Here is a 22,154-nt window from a genome sequence, read left to right on the forward strand (position 1 = left end):
GAATGAGTCTTGGATCACCACCAGCTACCAAGCACCTGATGCTGATGTAACTGAATAATTTTTTTTGAAATCTCAGATCCCTTCAAAGACTGCCTATGCTGATGCTGAGTGACTATTCCTGAGTAATTATCCTCTTCCTCCTCAATCATCACGCTGATAGCTTGTAAGAGCATTTTTGGTTCTGGGCGCCACCACCAGTGCCTAAGGCACAATTTTTCAGCCCCTGTTTAACAGGGGCGTGTAATTACGATTTTTGATGTAATACTTTGCAGCAGGGCTCGTTCCTGCATTCCAACTAGAGTGTCTGTGAGGGGTTGCAGTGTTGTGGCACCAGCACCAGTGCCTAAGGCCTAATTTTTCAGCTCCTGTTCAACAGGGGCATGTAATTACAATTCTTGATCTAATATTTCACAGCAGAGCCCTGTGAGGGCTTACAGTGTTGTGGCCACAGCAACACCTAAGGCCCAAATTTCTGCTGAGTATATAGGGCAGGACCCTACTTTCAAACGACTCCTACTTGCAAACGGAAGGAGACAACAGGAAGTGAGAATAAATCTACCCCTAGGAAGGGAAATTCTCTCCTGTAAGAGTTAATATGGGAAAAACATTTCTCCTTTCCACTGATGCTTTCCAATCCATTGGGACAAAAAGTGAGGTGAAATCTTCTGAAGAGGAGGAAAGACAGCAAAACAAATGTCACAGGGGTGATAACCCTTCCCTATGTTTTCCAAAAAGCTTAAAAAAGATTTTTTGGCTGGAGCTAAACACGTTAAAAATGTACCCGTTCAAAATTACAAAGAGATTCTACTTAAGAACAAACCTACAGCCTGTATACTGCTGTTCAGAGTATATAGGGCCTGGTGGCCCCACACCTTTCCTTATTTTAATTTGGGTGCGGGGTTCCCCTTAATATCCATACAAGACCCAAAGGGCCTGGTAATGGACTGGGGGGTACCCATGCCGTTTGTCTCACTGATTTTCATCCATATTGCCAGGACCCGACATTACATTAAACCCGCAAGCAGTTTTAAATGAGATTTTTTCCTTTAAAAATGACATTTGGTGCAGGGACTGTTCTAAACACGGGAAACATGCGTCACTTTACAGGCATACTATAGACACCCCTCAGGTACGATATTTAAAGGAATATTTCACTTTTTTTTTTTTTTACTTTAAGCATCATTAAAATCACTGCTCCCGAAAAAACGGCCGTTTTTAAAAGTTTTTTTTGCATTGATACATGTCCCCTGGGGTAGGACCCGGGTCCCCAAACCCTTTTTAGGACAATACCATGCAAATTAGCCTTTAAAATGAGCACTTTTGATTTCGAACGTTCGAGTCCCATAGACGTCAATGGGGTTCTAACGTTCGTGCGAACTTTCGGTCCGTTCGCAGGTTCTGGTGCGAACCGAACCGGGGGGTGTTCGGCTCATCCCTATTCCTAAATTCTCATGTCTGATATTGCCTTCAAGTTCTACCAAATGTGAACTTTGTAAGATCAAGATTTGTGTCTTTCTTGTGGGTTTTACACAGGCCTGTTTTCTATAAAATGCACATTTTGATTTTGGATAATGACACCACAAAAATTGTTCTACAACAAACATGGTTTGTCAGAAAAACCTTTGGTAAATGCACATGTGATTGTGCAGGTATTAAAAAGATTGCTCATCAAGAATGTGTGGATTATTGTCTCAACGCTACAACACTTTTGGGGTGATGTAATTGTTGTTTTATGCGAAAATGGGGGTAATTTCCTAAGGGCAAATCCACTTTGCACTGCAAGTGCAGTTTCAGTGCAGTTGCAAGTGCACTTGTAGTGAAAAGTGTCTTTGCATTTAGTAAATAACAGCCAACAGTGCTTTGTATAAGGTTACACAATCACGACATTTTCTGGACTCCACACATTTCTGTCAGGGTCAGCTAAAACAAACACAAGCAGTAAATGTCCACAAAGAAGAGCCTGGGGGGAGATGCCTGTCGAGAACTTGAGGTCCTGCAGGCTTCTCCCTGTGGCCAAATACCGCAAGGTAGCAACCAACCTCTGCTCCGGAATGATGGCTTGCCTCATGCAGGTATCCTGCCTGCTGATATAGGGGGTCAGCGAAGCCAACAAACGGTGAAACACGGGGTCCGTCATCCTGAGAAAGTTCCTGAAATCATCAGGATTATTCTCACGGATCTCACGGAGCAAAGGCATGTGACAGAACTGGTCACGCTGAAGCAACCAATTCTTGGTCCATGAACTCCCCCCCACCCTGTTCATGGACTGGACTTGTGTCAAGGTCAGGACCCCAACACCAACCCCCTGCACAGCACGAACTCTACGAGGAGTACGCATATGAAACATGGCTAGAAAACGGTCGGCTGCTCAGAACGGAGTAACAGAACGCACTGAAGAACAGCAAGGCCTGTGAAGAGCGACCTGAAAAACAGCAAAGAGCGGACAAGATCGCACAGAAAACTCCGATACGAACTGACTGCACGCACTGAAGAGCAAATACAAACCCACAAGCACAAACTGAACGGCAGAAAACGATCTGAAAGCCACGAGTCTGAAAAAGCGCGAATCGTCTCTCACCAAACTTTTACTAACACGAGATTAGCAAAAGGAGCCCAAAGGGTGCCGCGCTTGGTTCTGAACCGGCCTTTTCTAGTCTCGTCGTACGTGGTGTACGTGACCGCGTGGTTGTCGATCGGAAATTCCGACAACTTTGTGCGACCGTGTGTAGGCAAAACAAGTTTGAGCCAACATCCGTCGGAAAAAATCCGAGGATTTTGTTGTCGGAATGTCTGAACAAAGTCCGACCGTGTGTACGGGGCATAACTGTACCGACCCGTATCTATCAACATATCTTTTACAGTACCAGCACCAACATTTCAGGGACAGAAGAGGAGGGAGAAGCAGGCTCAGAGGATACAGAGCAAGACCCAGAGGAAGAGATGAACTGAACTGTCTTCCGAACAACCCGCATCTTCCCAAGTAGATCCAAATCAAGAAACAGCAACAAGAACTACGTATGAAAGAAAACATGTGCCTATAAGAATCCTTTACAAAATGCCCCATTATAAAATGTTTACAAAGAAAAATGTTCTAAATAATTTCCCACTCTACAGATTTGTTCTGTTTGAGCCACCACATCAAGAAGCACACAACATCGAGAACAAGCCAAGCCCAACATGGAAGGAGTGATGTTGGCATTCATGGAGGACCTAAGGGCGATGAGGAGGGTTGACGCCATGGACCTGTTTGCTGACCATACCAATGCGGATGCAAAATTCCTCTGAAATCTTTACCACCATCTCACTCAAGTACTCTCTCCCCGAAAAATGGAGGTGCAAATGGCGATATTTAACTACTCCAATGTGTGCATAAGAGTAGCAATGTCTGGTGATCCCATTCTGCCTGTAGTTAGTCAGCAGCAATGGCCATACCTAGGTTATGTGAGTCAGCTCCACTAAACCCATCCTCACAGCAGATATATGGTCCTCATCATTACGCCCCAAGCTATCCCATGCAGCATCAACAATTATTATTATTATACAGGATTTATATAGCGCCGACAGTTTACGCATCGCTTTACAACATTAGGGCAGACAGTACAAGTACAATACAATTCAATACAGGAGGAATCAGAGGGCCCTGCTCGTTAGAGCTTACAATCTAGGAGGGAGGGTCAAGTTATACAAAAGGGTAATAGCTATGGGGGATGAGCTAATGGAGAAAATAGTGCAGTTGTTAGATGGAGGCAGGATAGGCTTCTCTGAAGAGGAAAGTTTTCAGGGATCGCTTAAAAGTGGATAAATTTGGACACAGTCTGACAGATTGGGGTAGGGAATTCCAGAGGATAGGCGAGGCTCGGGAGAAGTCCTGGAGGCAGATATGGGAGGAGGTGATGAGGGAGCTAGAGAGCAGGAGGTCTTGGGAGTAACGTAGATGGCGATTAGGTTGGTATTTTGAGACTAGGTTAGTGATGTAGCTGGGGACAGAGTTGTGGATGGCTTTGTAACTTATTGTTAGTATTTTGAATTGAATTCGTTGGGCGAGTGGTAGCCAATGGAGGGATTGGCAGAGAGGGGTAGCAGACACTGAGCGGTTTGTAAGGTGGATGAGTCTGGCAGCAGCATTCATGATGGACTAAAACAAAAAGAGGGAAATCTTGCGAGCCACAATGATCCAGTGCTCAATGTGCTTAAATGTGAAACTCCTAAACAAACAAAATATATGTAGATAACTGTGAATATCTAGCCGCACACGCAGTTCACGTATTCATATCCGTGCACAAGTATAGAAAAAATTATTTGCGCTGCGCTTGATATCAAAAAATTAAATAAAGTGGTATCAAAGATCCCTAGTGTATAAATATCAAATACGACTTACAAATTTCTATATGTGGTGTGTATCTTAACCTCTATATTATGCTTACATATCAAACACTAAGAGTGCAATGTGCATGTACACTCACGCCAAAGCAAACATAATCAAGTGATATATCAGATAACATGCAATATCTCACATCTAGTGTAGCATGCACAAAATCAAATCACATGAACATGAAATAACATAAAAGTGCTTGGTGCTTTTTAAACGCAGTCAAAATAATTTGAGCTTGGTGATCTCTTTATATTAAAGTGTCCATAAAATGTCCAAATTAAAAGTGCATCTGTGTTCAGCGAAATCCAACACATCAGGTGCAAATAAATCCAAGTGCTGCAATCAACTGTGATGAATCCTGGAAACCCCCCAAAGTGATTGCGCTCACCTCAAAGCGTGTGACACAGTGGCTAACTATGTCAAATCACGCTTGGTAGCCCCTCTATGGGCTCTGCAAGGTCATATAGATCCGATCTCCACTCACTTTAGGTTGACAAGGCTCCATAGACATCCATATATAGAATGAAGAGAGACTACATAGTGTAATACTATCAACCACTATTTTATTAAAATATAAAAAAATCGCTTCCCCCAAAAGGGGTACTCACATTCTCCTGGTGCTGCTGTGCACCAGACAATAAAGCGCCGTGTAAAATCGCGGCACATTAACTAGCGATTTTACACGGCGCTTTATTGTCTGGTGCACAGCAGCACCAGGAGAATGTGAGTACCCCTTTTGGGGGAAGCGATTTTTTTATATTTTAATAAAATAGTGGTTGATAGTATTACACTATGTAGTCTCTCTTCATTCTATATATGGATGTCTATGGAGCCTTGTCAACCTAAAGTGAGTGGAGATCGGATCTATATGACCTTGCAGAGCCCATAGAGGGGCTACCAAGCGTGATTTGACATAGTTAGCCACTGTGTCACACGCTTTGAGGTGAGCGCAATCACTTTGGGGGGTTTCCAGGATTCATCACAGTTGATTGCAGCACTTGGATTTATTTGCACCTGATGTGTTGGATTTCGCTGAACACAGATGCACTTTTAATTTGGACATTTTATGGACACTTTATTATAAAGAGATCACCAAGCTCAAATTATTTTGACTGCGTTTAAAAAGCACCAAGCACTTTTATGTTATTTCATGTTCATGTGATTTGATTTTGTGCATGCTACACTAGATGTGAGATATTGCATGTTATCTGATATATCACTTGATTATGTTTGCTTTGGCGTGAGTGTACATGCACATTGCACTCTTAGTGTTTGATATGTAAGCATAATATAGAGGTTAAGATACACACCACATATAGAAATTTGTAAGTCGTATTTGATATTTATACACTAGGGATCTTTGATACCACTTTATTTAATTTTTTGATATCAAGCGCAGCGCAAATAATTTTTTCTATTCATGATGGACTGAAGGGGCGATAGTCTATCTAAAGTTAAGCCAATGAGGAGTGAGTTGCAGTAGTCAAGGCGAGAGATAACCAGGGAGTGAATCAGGAGCTTTGTGGTTTCACTGGTTAGAAAGGGACGTAGTTTAGAGATGTTGCGGAGGTTGAGGCAGCAAGTTTTGGAAAGTGATTGGATGTGGGGCCGAAAGGAGAGTTCAGAATCCAGGATAACACCTAGCACCCTGACATGTGGGGACGGGTGGATGGTTTTGCCATTGCTCTTGACAGAGAAGTCAGGGGAAGAGGCACGTGGGGGAGGAAAAATTATAAGCTCAGTTTTGGACAAGTTGAGTTTGAGGAAGTGGTGTGACATCAATACAGATATGTCGGTTAGTAAGTGAGTGATGCGTGAGGAGACTGATGGAGTGAGTTGAGGGGTGGAGAGATAGATTTGTGTGTCATCAGCATAGAAATGATATTGAAAGCCGTGAGAGGCTCAACTGACCCAGAAAAGAGGTGTAGATTGAAAATAAAAGAGGTCCAAGAACAGAACCTTGGGGGACCCCGACAGAGAAGGGAAGAGGAGTGGAGGAAGTAGAATTGTAAGTGACACTGAAGGTGCGTTGGGATAGGTAGGATGAGAGCCACTGAAGAGCACAGTCACAGAGACCGAGGGAGTAACGTTTTTTGAGGAGGAGGGGGTGGTCAACCGTGTCAAAGGCTGAAAGATCCAGAAGTAGCAGTACAGAATAGTATCCGTTGGTTTTTCCAGTTAGTAGGTCATTTGTGAGTTTTAAAAGAGCAGTTTCTGTGGAGTGTTGAGGGCGAAATCCAGATTGAAGGTGATCAAGAAGGTTGTTTTTAATGAGGTGGTCACTCAGTTGGTTGTAAACCAGGAGTTCAAGGAGTTTAGAGGAAAAGGGGAGCAAGGAGATAGGGCGTAGGTTGTTAAGATTGGTAGGGTCCAAGGACGGCTTTTTGAGTATGGGGGTGACCAGTGCATGTTTTAGAGCATCGGGGAAGATGCCAGAGGTAAGGGAGAGATTGAAGATGTGGGTAAGAGAGTGTAGGATGGGGTCAGAGGGTGACCGTAGCATTTGAGAGGGAATAGGGCCCAGGGGACAGGTGGTTAGGTGGGCGATAGAAAGGAGTTTAGCAACTTCGTCTGTAGTAGCAGATTTGAATAGGGTAGGGTCCAAGGACGGCTTTTTGAGTATGGGGGTGACCAGTGCATGTTTTAGAGCATCGGGGAAGATGCCAGAGGTAAGGGAGATATTGAAGATGTGGGTTAGAGAGTGTAGGATGGGGTCAGAGGGTGACCGTAGCATTTGAGAGGGAATAGGGTCCAGGGGACAGGTGGTTAGGTGGGCGATAGAAAGGAGTTTAGCAACTTCGTCTGTAGTAGCAGATTTGAATAGTGGAAGTATCAGTTGTACCTGTTGACATGGGGTCTTAGCTGGGGGAGATACCTGTAGAATGGAGATTTCATCCTTTTCCCATCCAAGAAGAAACATCTGCCAAGTTGAGAACCGATTACCTAGCTCATCGATCGAACTCTGATCAACCCTCGGACATTAATTGCAAGTATTCTTCCTTCCCAATTCTACCTTATTCCTTTGTGGCTGTATATTGTCTTTATCTTTTTGAAACATCTTTTTTTGTAAATGTTTTATTTGCATTAAATTTGACCTTTTCATAATAAACCCTTATGTTGAAAAGTGTTAACCTCGTCTCTAAAGCTCTTAATGCAAGCTATAAATGAACCTGCCTCTTGAAGGGCGCTACTGTTGTAGAGTAAGACTGCGAGCAGACCTGTCTGTGGTGGCAGTATGTGTGGCAGACGCTTATTCTAAAATTATAATTGGTATTGCTAAAATTACGAGTCTCCCCCAGCTCGGTCTTTTAAACGGGGATGGTGGCAGTTAAAGGGTTAATTGTGTAATTAGCCCAGTGACAATCACTCTCAGGCTGCTCGCACCTAGATTGTGGTCCCGCAAGCTGGAAAATCTTTGTGCTGGGCGCAGCTGAGAGTGGCATTGTTACGTAAGTGACAGCGTGGTGTGAGGTTGGCCGGTCCTTCGTTGCAAGTTAGTGAGGAGGGCAGGGATCTGACACCAGCGTTCGTCACATATTAAAACAATGAACCCCAGCCACCACTGTCCCCAATATTGTACCCCCACCTCCAGTGGCACCCAGCCAGCCTAACAACTCCTATTGATATGATTCATCTAGTTCAACAGCCAACACCTTTAGTTCATCATTGTAATGAGCCCCTTGCTCGCTCGGTTCCACTCTCCCGACACTCCTCTGCAGCTATAGAATCAGATTGCAGATCGCAACATCTGATTGTTCGGTCATCCGATGCTCCGGGACTAGAACTACAGCTCTGTGCCGTTCTAGTCCAGTTGTGATAGCTCAGAACAAACACCAGGCAGGCTGTATGTAAGTTCAACCAGGAATCTCACTTTATTAAAAAATACAGGCTCTTTTATACACTAACAGTGGAGGTGCAGACTTCCTGCTCATATTACTTTAACAATACACCTGTAACCTAATTAACCTAATTAACATGAGCTAATTAACTAATCCCTTTAGACAGCCTAGATGACTCAGACATGACCTTTAGGCCAGACTGGCTGTCTTGTAGTTCAGAAAATCCAATCAACATTAACACAATAGCAGAGTTAATTAAACACAAACAACAATGGGATCTAATGACTCTTAGATCCCATACTAGAGACTTATTTACAATACACATTTTAGCAGACAACGGACAGGTAGCAGGAATTGATGACATTAGCATTTAACAGTAGGAGTCCCAATGGTATGAATCAGTCACTATTCCAATATGGCAAATCCAGGGTCCCCAGAGTCTGTGTGTCCTGGGGGACCAGGACCCGAATCCACAGTAATACCACCTCAAGGGTCCCCAGGCATACAGCTCACAAAGAGCACCGTTCCCCCAAATGCCAGGGCCCACGATCAATCGGCAAGAGTCTAGCATACAGTCCCCTCCAAAAGTCTCTCTCCCGGGCAGGTCTGTCACATTTCTCCCCTTTCGGCAGGAGACTAACATAGGAGGAGACCCCAGACGGGTTGACTCTGAAGTTAGTCAGTAGTTCCAGTCCTCTAATGCCTGTACCCACACAGTACCCCAAACAAATTGTTCCAAACAGAGTATTACTCACCCAGCCAACCTCTGCCTCTCTCAGAGAACATATCTGCCACTGGGGAGAGGCCTGGACTGGCCCTTCTCCCTGGAGTCCTTTCTGCCACTGGAGAGAAGACAGGGTGTCTGGGCTCACTCCATCATGCTGTTGGGGATCTGGGCTGACTGCCCAGCATCCCTGGGGTATATAGGTGGAGACTGAAGTCCCATCCACCTTCACAGGAAATCCATCCTCTGTAAGTTGAGGGCAGAGGCCAGCAGTACTCGGCCCTGTTGCCAGCCCTTCTGCTGGAAACCCCACACCATCTGCTCCGGCTAACTGTTGGGGAGGGACGATGAACACCTCCTCTCCCTTCTCCCCCTGTATCCTGATCTTCTGCTGGGAAGTGACCACCTCCTTCTCACCCTGAGCCTCCGGAACCGACGCAGGTGTAGGGCAGAGATCTTGGACCCTCTGTCCGGTTGCCAGCGCTTCAGCTGGGGAAGTTCCTTGTAACTTCACAGATACTTCTATTGGTGCTGGGCAGAGCACAGTGAAGTTTGGCCCTAATAACAGCTCTTCTTCTGCTAGAGGCTCACCAGGTTGTTCTTCCTCAGCAGAAAAGTCTATCAAATCCCCTGTCTCTGCAACTGGTGTCTGGGGATAAAGGTTCACCATCTCCTCTCCATGGAACCCAGAAGATGCTATCAGTGCTGGGCAGAGCACAGTGAAGTTTGGCCCTAATAACAGCTCTTCTTCTGCTGGAGGCTCACCAGGCTGTTCTTCCTCAGCAGAAAAGTCTATCAAATCTCCTGTCTCTGCAACTGGTGTCTGGGGATAAAGGTTCACCATCTCCTCTCCATGGAACCCAGAAGATCCTATCAGTGCTGGGCAAAAGTTAGCAGAGCTCTGCCCTGTTGTCAGCACTTCAGGTTTGGGGACGGAAATCTTCAGATTTTCCACTGCCGATTCTCTGGCATGCTGCTGGACAGGCATATTCCTCCATCCAAGATCATCCCATGCAGAAACAGGTTCATCAAGGTCAGTCAGCACTTGCTGCATCCACCATAAGACCTCCGCCTCCATTGCTGCGGGGGCTGGTTGGCAAAGCACACTGTTACTCTGCCACATTGTCAACTCTTCAGCCAGGATTTCAGAGTGGTCACCTGGTATTTCCTGATAGTCCCAGGCAAAGGGAGAACCACCCTGCTGCTGAGCAGAGTCTAACAGCTGTTTGTAGGCAATCTCCAGCTCCCATTCCTGAACAGCCAGAAACTCCAAATCTTCCTGTGCCCAGGGCACTTCTGAGACATTCAGTCTCCACTCTCTGTGCTCCATTATTTCCTCCAAACGCCACTCCCGATCACTCCCAAAATCAGGGTCCCTGGACAGCCTCCAGTATAACAATCCCAGGCCATCGTAGTCAAAGCCTTCCGTGGGGCTGTCATCCGCTGTCCACGGGCACACTTGGGCTACATACCACTGGAGGGCTCTGTAGCTCTTGTCCAACCGCATTTCTGCCCAGATCAGCCTGCTTAACCCGGCTGTCCACTCCTGGTTTGGCTGTTCCCCCAAAAACAGCATTCGCACTTCATACTGCGACCAGTACCTTACATGGATGGAGGGGAGAACTTTTCCCTGGTGTCGCTGCTCACGTGCTAGCGCTTCCTTTCAGAGTTCACAGCAGATAGAATCAAACCATCCTAGCAGGACCTGCTCTGATACTGGTCCTCTGTGCTGTATCTGCTTCTCTCGCAACCTCCTTCTGAATTCCTCATCCATGGTGGCTGGTATCTCTCCTTTCCTGCTATCTGGACCTTGGATCCAGGTGATGGTTTGGATGTGTTCACGGCAAGGAAGCACAATCCCACCATACCCTCCATGGCTCTCAAGTAAGTCTTTCAGCGTGGCTCTCCTGCAGGCTGGTTTGGAGTGTCCCAGTAACTGGAGAGCAAATCCCACCGCTTCCAAATACAGGCTCTTTTATACACTAACAGTGGAGGTGCAGACCTCCTGCTCATATTACTTTAACAATACACCTGTAACCTAATTAACCTAATTAACATGAGCTAATTAACTAATCCCTTTAGACAGCCTAGATGACTCAGACATGACCTTTAGGCCAGACTGGCCATCTTGTAGTTCAGAAAATCCAATCAACATTATCACAATAGCAGAGTTAATTAAACACAAACAACAATGGGATCTAATGACTCTTAGATCCCATACTAGAGACTTATTTACAATACACATTTTAGTAGACAACAGACAGGTAGCTGGAATTAATGACATTAGCATTTAACAGTAGGAGTCCCAACGGTATGAATCAGTCACTATTCCAATATGGCAAATCCAGGGTCCCCAGAGTCTGTGTGTCCTGGGGGACCAGGACCCGAATCCACAGTAATACCACCTCAAGGGTCCCCATGCATACAGCTCACAAAGAGCACCTTTCCCCCAAATGCCAGGGCCCACGATCGATCGGCAAGAGGCTAGCATACAGTCCCCTCCAAAAGTCTCTCTCCCGGGTAGGTCTGTCTCCGGGTAGGTCTGTCACAATCATCACAAACATAAGTTCATTATTCCACTTCCCAAAGTCCATATTACCAAGACTTAACAAGACCAAGAGGAAATCTATGCAAAGGAGTGCTATATTGTTTCTTGTTTCTAAAGTTATTGTTTACAAAGTTAGAACTGGAATTGCATTTTAATGAGTGAAATACGTATTTGACAAATTCACAAAACATGACTTAGTACTTGTTGGCAAAAGCCTTGTTGGCAATCACAGTTGTTTCTAGGATATGGCCACCAGGTTTGCATACATCTCTGAAGGGATTGTGTACCACTCCGCTTTGCAGATCCTGTCCAAGTCATTCAGGTTTATAGACTGATGTTTGGTACCTCAAACTGTCAGCCCCCTAAACATATTTTCTATTAAGGTCTGGAGACTGCTTAGACCACTTAACTTTAATGTGCTTCTTCTTGAGCCACTTCTTCTTGAGCCACTCCTTTGTTGCCTTGGTCACGTGTCTTGGGTCATTGTCATGCTGGAATACCAATCCATACCAGTTTAAATGCCCTGGTTGAGGGAAGGAGGTTCTCACTCAAGATTTGACAGTAAGGATGGGCCGAACACCCCCTGGTTCGTTTCACAGCAGAACAGGCAAAAAATTAGTTCAAACACGCAAACACCGTTAAAGCTTTAGTAAAGCTGTTATGGGACACAAACATGAAAAATCAAAAGTGCTTATTTTAAAGGCTTACATGCAAGTTATTGTCTTAAAAAGTGTTTGGGGACCTGGGTCCTGCCCCAGGGGACATGTATCAATGCAAAAAAAGTTTTAAAAACAGCTGTTTTTTCAGGAGCAGTGATTTTAATAATGCTTAAAGTGAAACAATAAAAGTGTAATATTCCTTTAAAATTCGTACCTGGGGGGTGTCTATAGTATGCCTGTAAATGGGCGCATGTTTCCCATGTTTACAACAGTCCCTGCACAAAATGACATTTCTAAAGGAAAAAAGTAATTTAAAAGTACTCACGGCTATAATGAATTGTTGGTCCCGGCAATACACATAAAAGTTCATTGATAAAAATGGCATGGAATTCCCCACAGGGGAACCCCGAACCAAAATTTAAAAAAATGCGCGGGGGTCCCCCTAGATTCCATACCAGGCCCTTCAGGTCTGGTATGGATATTAAGGGGAACCCCGCTCCAAAATTTAAAAAAAATGGCGTGGGGGTCCCCCTCAAAATCCATACCAGACCCTTATCCGAGCACACAACCTGGCAGGCAGCAGGAAAAGAGGGGGGATGAGAGAGCGCGTCCCCGCTCCTGAACCGTACCAGGCCACATGCCCTCAACATTGGGAGGGTGCTTTGGGGTAGCCCCCAAAGCACCTTGCCCCAATGTTGATGGGGAGAAGGGCCTCATCCCCACAATTCTTGCCTGGTGGTTGTTGGGGTTCTGCGGGTGGGGGGCTTATCAGAATCTGGAAGCCCCCTTTAACAAGGGGACCCCAAGATCCCAGCCTCCCTGTGGGAAATGGGTGGCCCCACCCTCCGTTAAATAAGAACTGTCACCTGAACAGAAGCGTCACACTGCAGAAGACACCCACTGCGGCCGATAGTGCGGAGGATGAAGCGGAGAAGAAGCCGGAGGAAGATGCCGGACGAGAAGACGGAGGAAGAAGCGGGGGAAGAAGAAGAAATAGGAAGAAGAAGAACACCGAAGGAAGACCAGAAGAAAGAAGATGGAAGAAGAAGCTGGGAAAAAAGAAGGGATTAATAAAGAAATTGTCAAAAACCATCTCTTGTCTTTTTTAACATTTTTGACACTTTTTTGTGAAATGGTAGGGATACATTTGTACCCTATTACCAATTCACACGGGGGGTGGGATTTGGGGGTCCCATAGTTAAAGGGACTTCCAGATTCCGATAAGCCCCCCGCCCGCAGACCCCCACAACCACTGGGCAAGGGTTGTGGGGATGAGGCCCTTCTCCCCATCAACATGGGGACAAGGTGCTTTGGGGGCCGCTACCCCAAAGCACCCTCCCAATGTTGAGGGCATGTGGCCTGGTACAGTTCAGGAGGGGGGGCTCTCTCTCGTCCCACCCTCTTTTCCTGCAGCCTGCCAGGTTGTGTGCTCGGATAAGGGTCTTGTATGGATTTTTGGGGGGACCCACGCCATTTTTTTTTTACATTTTGGCACGGGGTTCCCCTTAATATCCATACCAGACCTGAAGGGCCAGGTATGGAATTTAGGGGGATCCCCGCGCATTTAAAAAAAAATTTGGTTCAGGGTTCCCCTGTGGGGAAATTCCATGCTGTTTTTATCAATGAACTTTCATGTGTACTGCCGAACCGACAATTCATTGGAGCCGCGAGTACTCGCTAGCGATAGTACTTTTGAATGACTTTTTTTCCTTTAGAAATGTCATTTTGCACACGGACTGTTCTAAACACGGTAAACATGCGCCACTTTACAGGCATACTATAGACACCCCCCGGTACGAAATTTAAAGAAATATTACACTTTTATTGTTTCACTTTAAGCATTATTAAAATCACTGCTCCTGAAAAAATGGCCATTTTTAAAACTTTTGTTTTGCATTGATACATGTCCCCTGGGGCAGGACCCAGGTCCCCAAACACTTTTTATGACAATACCATGCATATAAGCCTTTAAAATTAGCACTTGATTTTTCATGTTCGTGTCCCATAGACTTTAATGATTTTTGTGTGTTCGAACAAAGTTTTTGCCTGTTCGCATGTTCTGGATGCAAACCGAACGTGGGGTGTTCGGTTCATCCCCACCTGTGATTTACAATCAACAGTCAGGCTGGGTGACAGGCTGGATAATATAGATCCTGGTAGTCTCCCCAGCCTGGCCATCGAGCGCGTACAGACTTTAGCTCTGCGCTGGGTCAGCCGCGACAGGCCTACATGCTCTGGGGCACACATATAACCGGGCTACTGCTGTCCAGGTCACAGTGTTGCCATGGCCGACAGCCACTCTATAATATGCAGGAGATGGGTCTGTCCATGGAGTGCATCCAGCAGTCCCTGCAGGAGGGGTAAGTATGGTTCCACCTGTTTAGGCAGGATGGAGCAGCTTGGCACTCTCTGGGGGGTCGATTAGGGGGTATCTCTCTTCCTTTCCTCTCTCCCTGCCTCTTTCCCTCCTCCCCACCCAAAGGGGCGCTGCATGGCTGGGTGTAGGGGATGCGGAGCACTTACCTGTCCTGGGGGTCCTCCGGGCGCTCTCTGGGCCTGGCAAGGGGTTGTGCTGTTGCTTTTTCCCCTCGTTTGTTCCCCTCATTTTTCCCTTCGTTTTCTACCTTCGTTTTCCGCCATGCAGGAGGAATGGTCATTGCCTGAACCGCTGCCATTTTCCTGTAGCTGCGGCCATTTTCTTGGAGCGCAGCGGCCATTTTCCTGGCATTTTCAGGCGCTTTTGTCCGAGGCAGCCGGCGGCCATTTTCTTGTAGCCACGGGGGGTGGTTTCTGTTAGTTCTCTAGCACTGGGTGGCTGTTTAAGACAGGAATAGTGCAAAACTGACACAGAACACCTCATGGTTTGGACGCTGGCAGAGGGGAGAACGGACAGCAGCACAGCACAATGTCTTGGTCAGGGTGGTGAGTCCTGCAGGGGGCCCCTCAAAAAAACAGGAGAGAAAGTGAATTCATAGATGGGGAACATGCAAGAGTCAAATGAAATTAATTAAATGCTGTTTATTGAAAAAGCTCACAATAGACACCAATCCAAAAATATCCTGAAAACACAGGTACCATCACCATTAAAAGAGAGACAAGACAGTCATGTGCAGGCACAGATGGCCACCTATCACAACCAACCGCTCATAATAAACATATGAAGTCATTCAGAATAAATAAACATGAATGGTTTCAAAGTAAAAGATACAAAACATTGCTGGAAGTCCTAATAGCATGAAGAAGGAGCAGCAAATGATGAACAGTAGAGACTGGATAAATATTGGGTAGTTGTGGCAGCAAAACTTGATCAACACTGTGTAGTAATGTGGAGGGCAGAACTAACCACGGAGGGGGGAGAGAAGTGTTGAAGGGCCGTGGTGGAAAAGCCCTAGATGGAGGGATGTATGGATGACTCAGCAGCAGCCTCGAGGCACAGGTGTATGTAGGCTGGGGGATCAGAGTCTCTCTAGGCCGGGGATGGCTCATGAGGCTGGAGACCGGGAGATATGGATGGAAGATGCTGGCAGCTGAAGCAGGAGGGGCGGGGCTAGGCTGTATGGCTGACGCTGTGGGATGGATGCCAAATAACAAACACAGTGAATAACTGGAGATAACTGTCCCAAATCTGGGATACAAAAAGGTAGGATCTCACCCAGTGTAGATTGCCGTCCGCGTCAGGGGAAGAAGTTGAAGCTGTCACCGTCTCCTGCTTATAAAGTGCCTTTTTGCAAGTAGTCGATCCTGCAGAGGGTCATCCGGAGTGTGCCTCCATCATTAGTAGCAGATGGACAGTAAGAGGGGGTAAACCCAGGTGGGTACTGCGAGTAAAGTCCGAATGGCTGAGGCAGTAGTCTTCCCCTCGTATGGTTTCTGCGAATGGATTCAAACAGTCGCTAATCTCGCGGGTCAGTGTGGTCAGGGCTGGTAGGTGGATCTGTTGGTCAGCAGATACGCTATGAGCAGCGTGATGGCGTCATGCTGACGCGTTTCATCCGTAGATCGGATTTCATCAGAGCATGCGCAGTAGCAAGCATCATCAACTTATATAGTGTTAAGACGGGACCACGTGGGTTTCCGCGTCTCGTTGCCAAGGCTACCACGCCGTTCACTGACAGCAATACACATAGAAGAGACATAGAACATGACTAGCAGGGCGGATCCGTAAATGCAAACAAAAAGAAAAAGGGGAGGAGGGGGGGAAGGGGGAGGGAGGGGGGGGGAAGGGGGAGGGAGGGGGGGGGAGACAAGGGGGAACACCATGAATAAAAGCCAAGACAAAAAGAGACTGGCGAAAAAAAGGGGGAATGCAGAGAAAACAGAAGGAAGGGATGGGATAGGATAACATGATGGCAAATTATTAGCGATGATAGTAGGGTACAATAAAAGAGTATAAATAGTAATAAAGAAATGACGGAAATTAGGGATATTTAGGTAAAGTCCAGAACACTGTAATTATCAGTGGGGACTAAAGACAGGAGATTCCGACCATTAGGAGAAGAGGTGGAATAGTGGCAGCGGGTGTATTTATGGGGTTAAAAATACACCAAGGTTGCACTCATTATTTAACCCCTGGGGGTGCATACTGTTGATGTTGTATATCCACATCTTCTCCTTCTGGTACAGTATACTGTCGAAATCACCCCTTCTCTGGGGGAGATTAAGCCTATAGATACCTTTAAAGATAAGCCCCTTGGGGTTGCCCCCGTGTGCTTGCATAAAATGTAATGGAATGGGTCGTTCGTCGTCCTTACCCAGAATGCTCTGGATATGTTCGCTCACTCTGACCCTCAATGGTCTCTTGGTTTTACCCACATAGTGTTTCCCGCAGGGGCAGGTGAGCATATAGATCACACTTGTTGTATTGCAGTTAATAAAGTTGTTGATTTTGAAGAGTTTTTTGCCCTCGGAGTCGGTAAATGTGTTTGTACGTTCAACATACTTACACACTGAACAGCGACCACACCTAAACATGCCCTTCAGGGGTGGAAGCTGTGTCAGCCAGTTAGGGGTAGGTGATCTTTGGTACTCAGAGTGAATTAGGCTATCTTTTAGATTTTTAGAACGACGAGCCGTTAAGAGAGGTCTGGTGCCTACAATTTTGCCCAGAATGGGCGACTCAGACAAGATGTGCCAGTGTTGATTAAGTATGATCCTAACTTGGTCCCAGTGGGCACCGAATTTGGTGATGATCCTTGGGGGCCCTTGGGATTCTAAGGGTTTGGGATCCTTTTTCTTCTTCACAAGAAGTGTTAGCCGATCTGTCTGAGTGGCCCTCCTTCTGGCCTCCCTAATACAGGAATGGGAGTAGCCTCTCTCCCTGAATCTATTGTAGAGATCTTTAGACTCAGCGATAAAATCATCTTGGTCAGAGCAGTTTCTTCGGGCCCTGAGAAATTGGCCTACAGGAATGGCCTTGATCAGAGATTTGGGGTGATCACTAGATGCCTGAAGTAGGGTATTTGCTGCTGTGGGCTTTCTAAAAGTCTTGGTCTTGATCAGACCGTTATCGATGTAAATCGTTAGATCAAGGAATGAAAGGCTATGGGGATGAAAGGTGTAGGTGAGTCTAATGTTTCTGTCGTTGGAATTTAGCTCGTTCATGAAGGTGTGTAACTCATGTTCAGAGCCACCCCAGATCATGAGAACATCATCTATGTACCTCAGCCACGTGGCGCAGTGGCTGAGGTACAATGACGAAGGGTACACCAGATCCTCCTCCCACAAACCTAAATGTAGGCATGCGTATGAGGGCGCCCAAGGTGCTCCCATTGAGGTCCCCCTTATTTGCTGGTAAAAAATTCCCAGAAATTGGAAGCAATTATGTTCAAGTAAGAAAGTGAGAATTTCGCCTATGAATTCATTATGCTGTCCATGAGATGGGAACCTGCGTTCAAGAAAGAATTGGACTGCACGTAATCCCCAGAAGTGTGGTATTGAGGTGTACAACGATTCAACATCTATCCCCACTAGTAAGGCCCCAGGTGGCATGGCCAGAGCGTCCAGTTGCCGCAGGACGTTCGTAGTGTCTTGCACAAATGAAGGCAGATCAAGGACAAGGTCCTTAATGAGGGCGTCAATGAATTTGCCAACTTTTTCAAGGGGACCGTTGACCGCGGACACTATGGGTCTGCCGGGTGGATTCTGCAAGGATTTGTGGAGCTTGGGGATGATATAAAAAGTAGGTGTGTTGAATTGTTGTACCCTCAAATAATTAAACTCTTTTGTGGTGATCAGTTTTTCTTCCAAGCCTAGGCTTCGTCCGCTAGAAGTCTTTTAACTTCAGTTTCATATTGGGTTTCAGTTAGAAGGACAACATTACCCCCCTTGTCACTGCCCTTGATGACAATGCCAGGGGCATCTTCAAGCTCCCTAAGGGCTTTTCTTTCTTCACGTGAGATATTATCTAGTCCCCTATAGTTCCAGTTAATTTTGGAGAGATCCCTTTTAACTTGTGTTAGAAAAAATTCAATGGGTTTATATTTAGAGAGTGGGGGCATTTTGGTGGACCTGATAGGTAGATTGGCAGAGCGAGTCAACGCATGCCGATAGTCCAGAGTCTCAGTGTCTGAATCTGACTCGGGGTTCTCCTGGAGTAACGAGATTAAGGTATCCAAGGCCTCTCGTTCTTCCTCATTTGCTGGTGTTAAATGGGACTCATTTTGTTTTGATGAGTGCCAGTATTTGAAGATCACCTTTCTTAAATAAATTGAGATGTCTTTGTAGACTTCGAACTCGTTCATCCCAGATTTGGGGGAGAAGGAGAGGCCTCTTTTTAATAGTGATATGTGATGTTCGTTAAGAGGGAATTGAGTGAGATTGACAACTTTCATATCCGCTAGGGAACTTGGGGGGGGGGGCGATAGATCATATGTGGTAAAAGAATACATTACGTTCTGTGTGTTCTGTTCCTTAGTTGTCGCTGGCTTTTTCGTGTTTCTCGGGCCTTTCCTTGAAGTGGTGGGGATTGATGTGTAGTTTTGTGTCCCTTTAGATTTGATTTCGCTTTCCCCGTGGTTGTAGTGGGATTGTCTGGAAGAGGTGGATCTTTGTCTAAAAAAGTCACCGAGAGTTCTTTATGTTCACTATCACTGTCAGAAGATGAGAAGTGATTGCGATTTGATTTAGAGCTATTATGCCTTCCTCTGCTCCTACGGGATCTACTCCTACCGACATGGATGGTGGGATCAAAGAGATCACCACGTTCCAAATCTTGTAGATTCTGTTTAAACTTTTCTTGTTTGTTACTTTTCAGATTTTTTTGTGTTTTTTCTACTTTTCTTTTGAGGAGTTCGTTATGTTTATCAAAAAAGGGGTTTGTTTTAAAGGGTTCAAGTAGTACTGCACTTGCCTCTATCTCTGCCTTAATCTCATTCAGTTGAATTTGTTCCTCATCAACAATCATTTGCATTATTTCGAGGCCACGTTTAACACAGCTAGCCTTCCATGCCTCAATAAACCGAGGAGTATGGAGGTGTGCAGCTGGGGTAACACGTTCTCTCAGACCACGTGGTATGATGCCATTCTCAATGTGGGATTTTAAAGAAGAAATATCCCACTTCCTATTGAGAAATTTAATAGTTAACTTTTTGTGGTGTCTAAATAGGGACTGAAGTGAGTCTTCACCGTCCTTTAGTGTTGATTGTTCACAGGAGAATGCAGACTGAATTTCTTTTTCTATTTCATCATCAATTTGGTAAGCCATATCCCAGAAAGTAAAGGTATGGGTAGAAAGATGGTCAGGGGGAACAAGAAGAAAAAAAAAAAAAAAAAGGAGGGGGGAGAAGGTACACAGAGTGACAGGGGATGGAGAAGGATGAATGCCTACGGATCCGCCCGCAGGTTAAAAAGTGGGTAGATGGTACGGATTGGCGTGAGTGAATACAGAGTGGGGTTCAAGAAGGGAAGTCTAATCCCACAAGGGCACACTGAGCAAAAAAGAGTCCCTGAGCCCCTCAGTCTGTGGCAGCTAGGAGGGTAGGCATTTTTTGTCTCTTGCTTTAGGTCCTGGGTGACAGGCGAGAGTGGGTCAGACATGGCGTCGGATGCTGGTGCTTCTTCCCCAGACACCCCTGTGATAGGAACTGGTTCCCCTGCACCTGCGGTGCCCATGGACTCTCTGTCGGCAGTCCTGGAATCAATTTTTTCCAGGGTGGAAGCGGCATGCGGGTGCAAGGTGGGTAAAAAAATGCCCCCCCATCTTCCGGGAAAGCTCTGATTCAGACTCGGGCCCCACTGTGGCAGGTGGCCCCTGTTCTGATGCTTCAGAGGTTGCGGACCATGACCCTTCGGACAGTGAGGAGGAAGCCTCCGCATCCGTTTCAGCACAGGAAAAAGCACTGGTGGGAGTACTTATCACGGCGGTGTGGGATACCTTAAAGATAGAGGATACGGCTGGGGCATTTGCAGATGTGTCGGTCCCTTTTGTGTCCCACAAGCCGGTCCACACCACTAAGGTGTTTCCTTACCTAACTTATTTTGATAAGTTTATTTACAAGGAGTGGGAATGCCCACCGCGTGCCTTTTCAGTCCCGAGGCCAATGGCGGTGTGTTACCCCTTTGAGGAGAGTTTTCTGAAAAAGTGGACATCTCCTCCGGTCGTTGACCCCCGGTATCTAGGTTAAATAAGGTGACCACGATTCCGGTGGAAGGGTCCCCCTCTTTCAAGGACCCTGCCAACAGAAGGGCTGAGGTGGTTGCCTGGTCCATGTTTACGGTGGTGGGTCAGTGCTTCGGCAAGTGTTAGCCATGGCTCTGGTGTCACAAAAACTTACTGAATAGGCTAAGTTGTTACACCGCGAGTTGTGGAAAGAGCAGGTTTCCCCAGTCTGTGTGGAGCTGGCAGACCAGTTGGTGCACAGCCTTAAGTATATTTGTGATGTGGCCCTGGATATGGCCCCTTTGCTTTCTAGAGCCTCTGTATCAACAGTAGTGCTGCATCGGCTGATTTGGCTCAAGTGTTGGTCTGCGGACCAGACATCTAAGAAAGTGCTGGCGGAGTTGCCCTTCCAAGGTGGGAGGCTGTTTGGCACCTCGCTGGATGACATTATTAAAAATGTTACTGGGGGAAAGAGTACTTTGCTCCCACAGTCCAGAAAGGGTAAGGAGCCACACCATAGCAGGGGCCCTCTTTTTCCGCTCAGAAGCCGCTTTTTCATCCGCCCGTGTTGGCGGTTAAGCGTTCCCAGTCTGAAAAGGTGCCTGCTGAGGGACAAAAGCATCCCTGGTATCGCAAGCCGAACAAGCCTGCGAACAAATCAGCTTCCGCATGAAGGTTCACCCCTGCCCGACTGTTGGGTGGGGGGTCGCCTTCGGGAGTTTGCAGATCGGTGGACTTCTCTTCTTTCCGACCAGTGGGTCTGCGAGCTGGTTTTGTCAGGCTACAAGATAGAGTTTCTTTCTTGTCCACCAGACAGGTTTTTTCCCTCCAACCTTCATCTCCCTCCAGCTCGTTGGGAGGCCCTGTTTGGGGCAGTACAGGACTTACTACTGCGTGGGGTGATAGTGCCTGTACCGACGTCGGAAAGGTTTCAGGGATGCTACTCCAATCTGTTTGTATCCCGAAGAAGGAAGGGGTCAGTCTGGTCCTGGATCTCAAGGCCCTCAATTGTTTTGTGAATGTTTGGAGGTTCAGGATGGAATCGGTTCGTTCCGTGGTCGCTGCACTTCATCAGAGGGATTTCCTGGCGTCTTTGAACATCAACATTGCATGTCCCCATATGTGTCAGACACCAGAGGTTCCTGTGATTTGTAGTTGGGGATGAGCACTACCAATTTGTAGCTCTTCCCTTAGCGTCGGCACCAAGGGTCTTCACCAAGGTGCTGGCTCCGATTCTGGCGTTGCTGAGACAATGAGGGATCGCGATCATGGATTACCTGCATGACCTCCTCCTGAGAGCAGTTTCTCCCTCAGCACTAAGGGATGATGTGGTGTTCACCATGCAGACTTTTCAGGAGTTTGGCTGGGTGCTGAATCTCCAGAAGTCAGTGTTAACAAACAAACAGACATTCATCT

The sequence above is a fragment of the Aquarana catesbeiana genome, linkage group LG07 (assembly GCF_042186555.1).
Source record: "Aquarana catesbeiana isolate 2022-GZ linkage group LG07, ASM4218655v1, whole genome shotgun sequence".
NCBI lineage: Eukaryota > Metazoa > Chordata > Amphibia > Anura > Ranidae > Aquarana > Aquarana catesbeiana.